General features: G+C 37.9%; 1 pseudogene; it reads left to right on the top strand.

Moving 5' to 3' along the window:
* The window catches only part of LOC132495488 (coiled-coil domain-containing protein 150-like), a 92,554-nt pseudogene that overhangs the window by 27,027 nt on the left and 52,959 nt on the right, over positions 1 to 12,568 (top strand).

Raw genomic sequence — 12,568 nt, 5'->3', positions numbered from 1 at the left:
AATTTCAGATACTGTCAAAAGAATTTACACTAAACTATGAAACATGATTGTCCCTGGAGAATGGAATTATTTGGAAGAGATGTGGGGGAGATAGAGGTGGAGCGATCATTTCACTTTATATACGTTGATATTGTTTTACTTTTTAAAATATAGTATGTTGAAATTTTGAAGTACCAAAATATACTTAATATAGTTTTTTTTTAATCTTTTTTGGAGTATGGTTGCTTTACAATGTTATGTTAGCCTCCACTGCACAACAAAATGAATCAGCCGTACACATACAGATATCCCCTCCCTCTTGGACTTCCCTTCCATTTAGGTTACCACAGTGCATTAGGTAGAGTTCCCTGTGCTATACAGTATGTTCCTATCAGTTGTCTATTTTATGCATGATATCTAAAAATTTGTTCATGTTAGGAGTTTTATAAATTTTGCAGCAAGCTGGATAAATAATGCCTCTTGATTATTGGCTAGAAGAGCTATAAAATGATAGAATTGTGGTCAGGTCAGGGTAGGTACAAAGAGCAAGCTGGACATTAAGATAAATTCTTTTAAAAAGAGGTTTTATTTATATAAATTAAATTTGTCTTTTGTAAGTATCAGTATCTTTGATCAGTTGTTTAGAGTGATACCCTATCAAATGACTTCTGGCATCTCAACTTTTAATATTGCTTCTAACACTCAGGAAGAACAGAAAATGATGACACAGACATTTCAAGAACAAAACTTACTGCTGGATGCAGCCCATGCCAGTATCACAAGTGAGCTACAGACTGTTCAGAATGAGAAAACACAACTCCAAATGCATCTATAAGTAAACTGTGGGCAACTTTTCGCATTTGTATTTCTTATCTTTAATGAAAATGTTTAATTCTGCATTTGCTGGGCCAGTCACAAAAATAAAGACTCTGGCCTCAAGGAACTAGTTTTAGAACATTTCAGTAACTGCTCTCAGGCAGGAGATATGTTCTGTAAGAACATTTAGTCTTTCTGTTAAAGAAGAACTCTCGTTGAGCTTTCATTTCTCCTTGTTCTCTTCCTGCAGGGACCATTTAGTCCTTGAGCATAACCAGTGTATCCAGAAAGCACAGGATGCTGAGAAGAGGGCAGCTGTGCAAAAAGAGCTGCTAGAAACAACTATTGCAAGATTGCAAAGTGAACTGGAAGCATCAATGCAAGAGAAGACCTCTCTGCTAGAGGAGAAAGAAGGACTTCAGGGAGAGGTAGGTAGAGGCAGATTTATGTTACCTCCTGGTTGTGGTGGTGATCTTGTTTTAAAATTTTCTTGTAAGTGCAAAAGACAAGAAATACAACCCAGAGGCAGTTTGTCTGAGTTGCCCATGAAAGAAACCTTTGGGTGGCTAATCTGTGTCTTTTAGCATGTGAGTGCACTGTGCCAAATAGTTGCCCTTATATAGCGTGAGTGAATGTTAACCATTCACACATCCTCATGTTAGTTAAGGAGTCAGATTTAAAACTCGATTTTCCCAGTAGAAGTGGGACAGTGTAGTGGAAACAATGTAAGGGGAAACAGCCCTGTCTTCCTAGTTAGGAAAGAACCGGCAGAGTCTGACATGCAGACGTGTCTTTCTAATTTCAGGGCTATTTGTGAAGTCTGCTCTGCCTCAGAGACTCCCCGAGTGGCCCCTTTTCTGAGAGGATGTGCTATCTCTGCAGTGTAGGTATTAATTGACATGCAGAGTGTATCTGCTATAGTAGAGCCTGTCAGCTGTTTTTAAAATGACCCATTTCTTTTTTTCCCCCTTCTCTTGGGCAGGTTAATAAAACCGAGAAAGAAATAGCAGAAGAAAAATGCAACTTGGAAGAGGAATTAGCTAAAAGCAAGGTATTCCACATTTTATTTGTTGTTATGTCATTATATTTAATTCCTTCTGTATTGCTGCCTCCTGTATCAGCTTATCTGAATGAGGAGATGGGTTATTTTGTTGAATACCAAAACATGGGGGAAATAGAGAAGCCGTGAAGCTGGATGCACTTGGAGCGCCCCAGTCACTTCAGCATAAGGCTGCGTCTGGGGAATGTTTGCTCGTTGAGCATCTCGTGTTTGCCAGTGAGTCCTCACTGCCTCGGACCCTAGTGTTCACCGAGGAGTTTAGCCACGGAGTCCCCTGAGAGTGAGCTAATGGGCCTGTGGGCTGCAAAGGGATGATTGCTGACGATGCTGGTGTTTTTGTTTGTTTGTTTTTTGGTTTTTTTTAAAAAAAACTAAGCTTCCTAACTTGTTAGCACTTGCCACTTTATTTGTGAGATACCCCTTTCTGGGTTCTATGAAGGTAGAATGGCCAGAGAAACAAATACAATCCTTATTCAATCAAAAAAAAAACTTTAAGACATTGCTGTTTGCATTTCAAAATTTGAACAGGGTAAAGATTATGTCTCACTATCATCTAGAGAATATATCTGGAGCATCAAGGACTCTCAGCCCATCCGCATGCAATAAACCCAGCAACAGGTGTCAGATATAGTCATCAAGCCTTGACTGTTTCTTGGCTCAAGTAAATAGCATTCTTAGTACCATATATGTGAACTTTTAGCTTAAGAACTGGGGAGAGAAGAAAAGCTAAATTCTGAGCTGGAGCTCAAAGACAGTTCACTAAGCTGGCAGGTCCCTTCTGTGGTTTAGTCACTCATATCTAGTGACTTGAAAACAGTCCACCCCAAAAATCTTTTAAATAAAGCTGACTTCCTGTGGCAAGGACTTTGCTGGTGTCAATGTGGCCTCAAATATGTTTTTTAAAATTTGGGAATTTGGTGGATACTATTCAATTCATTAATACTTTTTGCTTTAAAATGCTAGTGAATATTTCATGGCTAAGGCAAATGCTATTTGTGATTAAAACATGGTATTATTATTTTGCTTGTCTGATTTCATTTGTTTTAATGTAGACTAAGTGTATGTTCATGGGGCTGAAAGATACTTGCTCGTTAGAGAGGTTCTATTAAGCCAAATGACAGTGCTTCTACAGAGTTCCGTTTTTTGGTCTAACTTGATATTTTTTACATGTGTACTCATTGTAAAGCTATGTTTTCTTAAAGTCAGGCTTATTGAGTTATAATTTAGAGTGAAGTTCACCCTTTTTTTTACTGTACAGTTCTGTGAGCTTTGATAAACACAATCATGTAACCACCACCACAACAATCAAAATATAGAACATTTCTATCACCCCGGAAGGTTCCCTTGTGCCTTTTAGTAGTCAGCCTCTTCCTCCATCCCCATCCCCTGGCAACCACTGATCTGTTCTTCTATCCCTGTAGTTATATCTTTTCCAGAATATCGTATAAATTGTATCATACAATATGTAGCATTATAAGTCTGGCTTCTTTTATTTAGCGTAAAGCATTTGAGATTTGAGATTCATGCATGTTACTGTATGTATCAGTAGTTTATGTTCTGTTATATCACAGTTTCTTTACCTATTTGCCAATTGAAGAACATTTGGATTGCTTCCAGATTTTGGCAGTTATGAAAAAACCTGTATAAATATTCATATGTGAACATGTATTTTTATTTCTCTTGGATACATATCAGGAATTGGACTTCTAGATCCTACAGTAAATATATGTTCAACTGTCTTCCAAAAGATGTGTGCCTTCTTGCATTCCTACCAGGAATATATGAGTTCCAGTTTCTCTACACTCTCACCAGCACTTGGCATTGTCAGTTCTTTCAGTTTCAGCCATTCTGATTGGTGTGTAGGGGTATGTCATTGTGGTGTACTTTGCTTTTCTCCAGTGACTTGTAACATTGAGTACCTTTTCATCTGCTTATTTGCCATCAACAACTTAAAGTGTCTCTTCAAATCTTTTAACCATTTTTAATTCAGTTGTTTGTTTTCTTATAATTTATATTTCAGAGCTTTAAAAATAGTGTCATATTAATCCTCATGTAATAGTTATTACTATTTGTATATAAACAAATTTTATATGTGCTTTACCTACCTTTCTTCTGTATTATGCCTTTTCATGCTCTTTTAAAGAGCAGAAGTTTTATATTTTGATTAAGTCCAGTTTATCAATTCTTCAAATTTTATGGATGATACTTTTTGTGTTGTAGCTAAGAAATTTTTGCCTAATCTAAGATTACATAGATTTTCTCCTTTGTTCTCTAGAACTTTTTTGTTCAATATTAGGTGTATGATCCACTTCAAGTTAATTTTTGTATATCATGCAAGATGTAGTCCAAGGTTCATTTATTCTTAGGTGGATCATCTGATTGTTTTAGTACCTTTTATTATTGAGATATAATTAATATACCATAAATTCACCTTCTTAAAATATACAAGTTAGTGATTTCTTAGTATATTCACAAGTTTGCACAAATACCACCACTATCTTATTCTAGAACCTTTTTTATCATCCTAAAAAGAAACCTAGTACCCATTAGGAGTCACTCCCTATTTACCCCTGCCCACCTCTGGCAACTACTATTCTACTTTCTACCTCAATGGATTTGTCTGTTCTGGACATGTCATGTAAATAGAATCAAATAGTATGTGGCCTTTTGGGTCTGGCTTCCTAGCATGATGATTTCAAAGTTTGTCCATTTCGTAGTGTATATAAGTACTTCGTTTCTTTTATGGCTGAATAATATTGCATGAATATAACACACTTCATTTATCCATTCATCAGTTGATAGGCATTTAAGCCGTTTCCATTTTTTGGCTATTAAGAATAATGCTATGGGGCTTCCCTGGTGGCGCAGTGGTTGAGAGTCTGCCTGCCGATGCAGGGGACACGGGTTCGTACCCCGATCCGGGAGAATGCCACATGCCGTGGAGCGGCTGGGCCCGTGAGCCATGGCCGCTGAGCCTGCGCGTCTGGAGCCTGTGCTCCGCAATGGGAGAGGCCACAACAGTGAGAGGCCCGCGTACCGCAAAAAAAAAAAAAAAAAAAAAAGAATAATGCTATGAACATTTGTGTACAGTTCTTTTTGTGAGCATATGTTTTCAGTTCTCCAGGAGCAAAACTACTGGGTCATGTGATAACTCTGTTTATCATTTTGAGAAACTGCCAAACTGTTTCACAAGTAAGGTAGTTGCACCATTTTACAATCCCACTAGCAATGTATGAGCATTCCACTATCTACGTCCTCACCTAAACTTGTTTAAAAAAACTTAAAAAAAAATTACACCCATCCTAGTAGGTGTGAAGTATCTCATTGCGGTTCTTTTTTTTAACTGAGGTGCAATTCACATACTATAAAATCAGCCATTTAAAAGTGAACAATTCAGTGGCATTTAGTACAATATTCACAATATTGTGCAACCACCACCTCTGTCTAGTTCCAAAACATTTCAATACCCCGAAAGGAAACCCCATACCCATTAAGCAATCACTCCTTATTCCCTCCTTCCCCCAGCCCCTGACAACCACTACTCTGCATTCTGTCTCTATGGATTTACCTATTATGGATATTTCATATGAATATAATCATACAATATGAGATCTTTTGTATGTGGCTTCTTTCACTTAGCATAATGTTTTTGAGGGTCATCCATGTTTTTGTATCAGTATGTATCAGTACTTCATTCCTTTTTATGGTTGAGTAATATTCATTTTGTGTGTGTGTGTGTGTGTGTGTGTGTGTGTGTTGAGTTGGCTAAAAAGTTCGTTTGGGTTTTTTATAAGATTTTACAGAAAACCCAAACGAATTTCTTGGCCAACCCAATATATGTATGTGTGTGTGTATACACGCACACACACACACACGTATATATATGTACACACACACCCCACAATTTCTTTATCTGTTTATCTGTTGATGGATGTTTGCATTGTTTCTGCCTTTTGGCTGTTGTGATTAGTGCTGCTATAAACACTTGTATGTGTATTTGTAAGTACCTGTTTTCATATCTTTGAGATATATACCTATGAGTGGAATTGCAGGGTCATATGGTAATTTTATGTTTAACTTTCTGAAGAACCACCAGACTGTTTTCCACAGTGCTGAACCACTTTTTCTTCCCACCAGCAGTGTACAAGGGCTCCAGTTGCTCCACATCCTCACCAACACGTTATTTATTTATTTATTTAATTTATTTTACTTTTGGCTGTGTTGGGTCTTTGTTGCTGCACGTGGACTCTCTCTAGTTGCATCGAATGGGGGCTACCCTTCCTTGCAGTGCGCGGGCTTCTCATTGCAGTGGCCTCCCTTGTTGTGGAGCGCAGGCTCTAGGGTTGCGGGCTTCAGTAGTTGTGGCACGTGGGATCTAGAGCGCAGGCTCAGTAGTTGTGGCACACGGGCCCAGTTGCTCCACAGCATGTGAGATCTTCCTGGACCAGGGCTTGAACCCATGTCCCCTGCATCAGCAGGCAGATTCTTTTTTTTTTTTTTTTTTTGTTAGTTTCTGCTTTATAACAAAGTGAATCAGTCATACATATACATCTGTTCCCACATCCCTTCCCTCATGCATCTCCCTCCCTCCCACCCTCCCCATCCCACCCCTCCAGGCGGTCACAAAGCACCGAGCTGATGATCTCCCTGTGCTATGAGGCTGCTTCCCACTATCTATCTACCTTACATTTGGTAGTGTATATATGTCCATGCCACTCTCTCACTTTGTCACAGCTTACCCTTCTGCTTCCCCATATCCTCAAGTCCATTCTCTAGTAGGTCTGTGTCTTTATTCCTGTCTTACCCCTAGGTTCTTCATGACATTTTTTTAAAATTCCATATATATATGTTAGCATACAGTATTTGTCTTTCTCTTTCTGACTTACTTCACTCTGTATGACACACTCTAGGTCCATCGACCTCATTACAAATAGCTCAATTTCGTTTCTTTTTATGGCTGAGTAGTATTCCATTGTATATATATGCCACTTCTTCTTTATCCATTCATCCGATGATGGACACTTAGGTTGTTTCCATCTCCTGGCTATTGTAAACAGAGCTGCAACGAACATTTTGGTACATGACTCTTTTTTTTTTTCCCCCAAGGTTTTCGCTTTAATGGCACCATAGATCTTTCCATACTAAAACTTACAAAAGTCTTTCATCTACCTTCTTACTGGATTAAAAGGAATGTGCAATTTAAGGGAAAATTATGATACATTAGTTTAAGCAGTCTAATGTAATTTTGCTAAAAATTAAGTCTAATATCTATTTCTCACTCCCAAGAAGCCTAAATATCAGAAGAATGCATTTATTCCTTTTTTTTTTTTTAGTTTCTGCTTTACAACAAAGTGAATCAGTCACACATATACATCTGTCCCCACATCCCTTCCCTCCTGTGTCTCCCTCCCTCCCACCCTCCCTATCCCACCCCTCCAGGCGGCCACAAAGCACCGAGCTGATCTCCCTGTGCTATGCGGCTGCCTCCCGCCAGCTATCTACCTTACGTTTGGTAGTGTATATATATCCATGCCTCTCTCTCGCTTTGTCACAGCTTACCCTTCCCCCTCCCCATATCCTCAAGTCCATTCTCAAATAGGTCTGTGTCTTTATTCCTGTTTTACCCCTAGGTTCTTCGTATTTTTTTCTTAAATTCCATATATATGTGTTAGCATATGGTATTTGTCTTTCTCTTTCTGACTTACTTCACTCTGTATGACAGACTCTAGGTCTATCCACCTCATTACAAATAGCTCAATTTTGTTTCTTTTTATGGCTGAGTAATATTCCATTGTATATATGTGCCACATCTTTATTCATTTATCCGATTATGGACACTTAGGTTGTTTCCATGTCTGGGCTATTGTAAATAGAGCTGCAATGAACATTTTGGTACATGTCTCTTTTTGAATTATGGTTTTCTCAGGGTATATGCCCAGTAGTGGGATTGCTGGGTCATATGGTAGTTCTATTTGTAGTTTTTTAAGGAACCTCCATACTGTTCTCCATAGTTGCTGTACCAATTCACTTTCCCACCAGCAGTGCAAAAGTGTTCCCTTTTCTCCACACCCTCTCCAGCATTTATTGTTTCTAGATTTTTTGATGATGGCCATTCTGACTGGTGTGAGGAGATATCTCATTGTAGTTTTGAGTTGCATTTCTCTAATAATTATCAGTGTTGAGCATCTTTTCGTGTACCTCTTGGCCATCTGTATGTCTTCTTTGGAGGAATGTCTATTTAGGTCTTCTGCCCATTTTTTGATTGGGTCGTTTTTTTGGTATTGAGCCACATGAGCTGTTTGTATGTTTTGAAGACTAATCCCTTGTCGGTTGCTTTGTTTACAAATATTTTCTCCCATTCTGTGGGTTGTCTTCATATTGTTTATGGTTTCTTTTGCTGTTCAAAAGCTTTTGAGTTTAATTTGGTCCCATTTGTTTATTTTTGTTTTTATTTTCATTACTCTAGTAGGTGGGTCAAAAAAGATCTTGCTGTGGTTTATGTCAAAGAGTGTTTTTCCTATGTTTTCCTCTAAGAGTTTTATAGTGTCCAGTATTATATTTAGGTCTTTAATCCATTTTGAGTTTATTTTTCTGTCTGGTGTTAGGGAGTGTTCTGATTTCATTCTTTTACATGTAGCTATACAGTTTTCCCAGCATCACTTATTGAAGAGGCTATCTTTCCTCCATTGTATAGTTTTACCTCCTTTGTTGTAGATTAATTGATGATAGGTGGGTGGTTTATTTCTGGGCTTTCTATCCTGTTCCATTGAATTATATTTCTGTTTTTGTGCCAGTATGATACTGTTTTGTTTACTGTAGCTTTGTAGTATGGTCTGAACTCAGAGCCTGATTCCTCCAGCTTCGTTTTTCTTTCTCAAGAGTGCTTTGGATATTCAGGGTCTTTTGTATCTCAATACAGATTTTAAGATTTTTTGTTCTAGTTCTGTGAAAAATGCCATTGGTAATTTGGTAGGGATTTCATCGAATCTGTAGATTGTCTTGGGTAGTATGGTCACTTTGAGAATATTGCTTCTTCCAATCCAAGAACATGGTATATCTTTCCATCTGTGTCATCTTTGATTTCTTTCATCAGCATCTTACAGTTTTCAGAATAATGGTCTTTTGCCTCCTTAGGTAAGTTTATTCCTAGGTGTTTTATTCTTTTTAATATGATGGTAACTGGGATTGTTTCCCTAATTTCTCCTTCTGATCTCTCATTGTTAGTGTATAGAAATGCAACAGATTTCTGTGTATTAATTTTGTATCCTGAAACTTGACTGAATTCATTGATGACCTCTAGTAGTTTTCTGGTAGCATCTTTAGGATTTTCTATGTATAGTATCTGCAAACACCTGCAAACAGTGACAGTTTTACTTCTTCTTTTCCAGTTTTGATTCCTTTATTTCTTTTTCTTCTCTGATTACCGTGACTAGGACTTCCAAAACTGTGTTGAATGAAAGTGGGGAGAGTGGACATCCTTGTCTTGTTCCTGATCTTAGGGGAGGTGTTTTCAGCTATTCACAGTTGAGTATGACGTTAGCTTTAGGTTTGTCATATACAGTCTTTATTATGTTGAGGTAGGTTCTCTCTATGCCCACTTTCTGTAGAGTTTTTATCATAAATGGGTGTTGAATTTTGTCAAAAGCTTTTTCTGCATCTATTGAGAGGATCATATGGTTTTTATTCTTCAATTTGTTGATGTGGTGTATCACACTGATTAATTTCTAGAGACTGAAAAATCCTTGCATCCCTGGGATAAATTCCACTTGATCATGGTGTATGATCCTTTTAATGTATTGTTGGATTTGGTTTGCTAGTATTTTGTTGAGGATTTTTGCATCTGTGTTCATCAGTGATAATGGCCTATAATTTACCTTTTTTGTGGTATCTTTGTCTGGTTTTGGTAACAGGGTGATGGTGGCCTCATAGAATGAGTTTGCGAGTCTTCCCTCCTCTGCAGTGTTTTGGAATAGTTTCAGAAGGATAAGTGTTAACACTTCTCTAAATGTTTGAAAGAAGTCACCTGTGAAGCCATCTGGTCCTGGACTTTTGTTTGTTGGGAGTTTTTAAAGCACAGTTTTAATTTCAGGGCTTGTGGTTGGTATGTTCATATTTTCTATTTCTTTCTGGTTCAGTCTTAGGAGATTATATTTTTCTAAGAACTTGTTCTTCTAGGTTGTCTGTTTTATTGGCATATAGTTGCTTTTAGCAGTCTCTTATGATCCTTTGTATTTCTATGGTGATTGTTGTAACTTCTCCTTTGCCATATCTAATTTTACTGATTTGAGCCCTCTCCCTCTTTTTCTCGATGAGTCTGGCTAAAGGTTTATCAATTTTGTTTATCTTCTCAAAGAACCAGCTTTTCGTTTCATTGATCTTTTCTGTTGTTTTCTTTGTCTCAATTTCATTTCTTTCCACACTGATCGTTATAATTTTTTCCCTTCTACTAACTTTGGGTTTTGTTTGTTCTTCTTTCTCTAGTTGCTTTAGGTGTAAGGTTAGGTTGTTTATATGTGATTTTTCTTGTTTCCCAAGGTAAGATTTTATTGCTAGAAACTTCCCTGTTAGAACTGCTTTTGCTGCATCCCATAGATTTTGGATCATTGTGGTTTGGTTTTCATTTGTCTGTTAGTATTGTTTTATTTCCTCTTTGATTTCTTCAGTGGTCCATCGGTTGTTTAGTAACATATTGTTTAGCCTCCACATGTTTGTGTTTTTTACAGCTTTTTCTTGTAGTTTATTTCTAATCTCATAGCATTGTGGTTGGAAAAGATGCTTGATATGATTTCAATTTCCTTAAAGTTACCAAGACTTGCTTTGTGATCAGTCCTGGAGAATGTTCCATGTGCACTTCAGAAGAATGTTTACTCTGCTGCTTTTGAATGAAATGCTCTATAAATATCAGTTAGGTCCATCTGGTCTAATGTGTCATTTAAGGCCTTTGTTTCCTTATTGATTTTCTTTTTTTTTTTTTTTTTTCTTTTGTGGTATGCGGGCCTCTCACTGCTGTGGCCTCCCCCGCTGCGGAGCACAGGCTCCGGACGCGCAGGCCCAGCGGCCATGGCTCACGGGCCCAGCCGCTCCGCGGCACATGGGATCCTCCCAGACCGGGGCACGAACCCGTATCCCCTGCATCGGCAGGCGGACTCTCAACCACTGCGTCACCAGGGAGGCCCTGAAATGCTCTATAAATATCAGTTAGGTCCATCTGGTCTAATTTAAGGCCTTTGTTTCCTTATTGATTTTCTTTCTGGATGATCTGTTTTGGATGAAAGTGGGGTGTTAAAGTCCCCCACTATTATTGTATTACTGTCAATTTCTCCTTTTATGGCTGTTAGTATTTGCCTTATATATTGGAGTGCTCCTGTGTTGGGTACATATATGTTTTCGATCGTTATAGCTTCTTCTTAGATCGATCTCTTGATCATTATGTAGTGTCCTTCTTTATCTCTTGTAATAGTCTTTATTTTAAAGTCTATTTCGTCTGATATGAGTATGGCTACTTCAGCTTTCTTTTGATTTCTATTTGCATGGAATATCTTTTTCCATCCTCTCAATTTCAGTCTGTATGTGTCCCTAGATCTGTGGTGAGTCTCTTATAGACAACATATATACGGATCTTGTTTTTGTATCCATTCAGCCAGTCTGGGTCTTTTGGTTGGAGCATTTAATCCATTTACATTTAAGGTAATTATCAATATGTGTGTTCCTCTTGCCATTTTCATAATTGTTTTGGATTTGGGGTTTTTTGTGGGTTTTTTTGGCTGCACCCCTTGTTTTCTGAAATCTTAGTACCCTGACCAGGGATTGAACTTGGGACATGGCAGTGAAAGTGCCAAGTCCTAACCACTGGACCACCAGGGAATTCCCTGGATTTGTTTTTGTAGGTCTTTCTTCTTTCCTTCCTCTTTTGTTCTCCTATCTTGTGATTTGATGACTACCTTTAATGTTGTGTTTTGATTCCTTTTTCTTTTTTGTGTGTATCTATTGCAGATTTTCGGTTTATGGTTCCCATGAGCTTTTGATATAGCAGTCTATATATAAAGAAGATTGCTTTAAGTTGCTAGTCTTTTAATTTCAAATGCAATTCCAATATCCTGCATTTGTGCTCTCCTATCTCACAGTTACTGGTTTTGATATCATATTTGTGTGCAGATGATTTCCTACATTAACTGCATGTTTACCTTTACTGCTGAGCTTTCCATTCATAATTTTCTTGTTTCTAGTTGTGGCCTTTTCTTTTCCACCTAGAGAAGTTCCTTTAGCATTTGTTGCAAAGCTGGTCTGGTGGTGCTGAATTCTCTTGGCTTTTGCTCGTCTATAAAGCTTTTGATTTCTCCTTCAAATCTGAATGAGAGCCTTGGTGGGTAGAGTATTCCTGGTTTTAGGTTCTTGCCTTTAATCACTTTAAATATATCTTGCCACTCCCTTCTGGCCTGCAGAGTTTCTGCTGAGAAATCACTTGATAACCTTACGGGAATTCCTTTGTATGTTATTTGTTGCTTTTCCCTTGTTGCTTTTAATATCTTTTCTTTGTCTTTAGTTTTTGTCAGTTTGATTACTGTGTGTCCTGGCATATTCCTCCTTGGGTTCATCCTACCTGGGAGTCTCTCTGCTTTCTGGACTTGGGTTACTGTTTCCTTTTCCATGTTAGGGAAGTTTTCAGCTATTATCTCTTCAAATATTTTCAAAGGTCCTTTCTCTCTCTATTCT

Source organism: Mesoplodon densirostris, chromosome 8 (genome assembly GCF_025265405.1).
Source record: "Mesoplodon densirostris isolate mMesDen1 chromosome 8, mMesDen1 primary haplotype, whole genome shotgun sequence".
Taxonomy (NCBI): Eukaryota; Metazoa; Chordata; class Mammalia; order Artiodactyla; family Ziphiidae; genus Mesoplodon; species Mesoplodon densirostris.
This window is presented reverse-complemented; position numbering and strand designations above follow the sequence as displayed.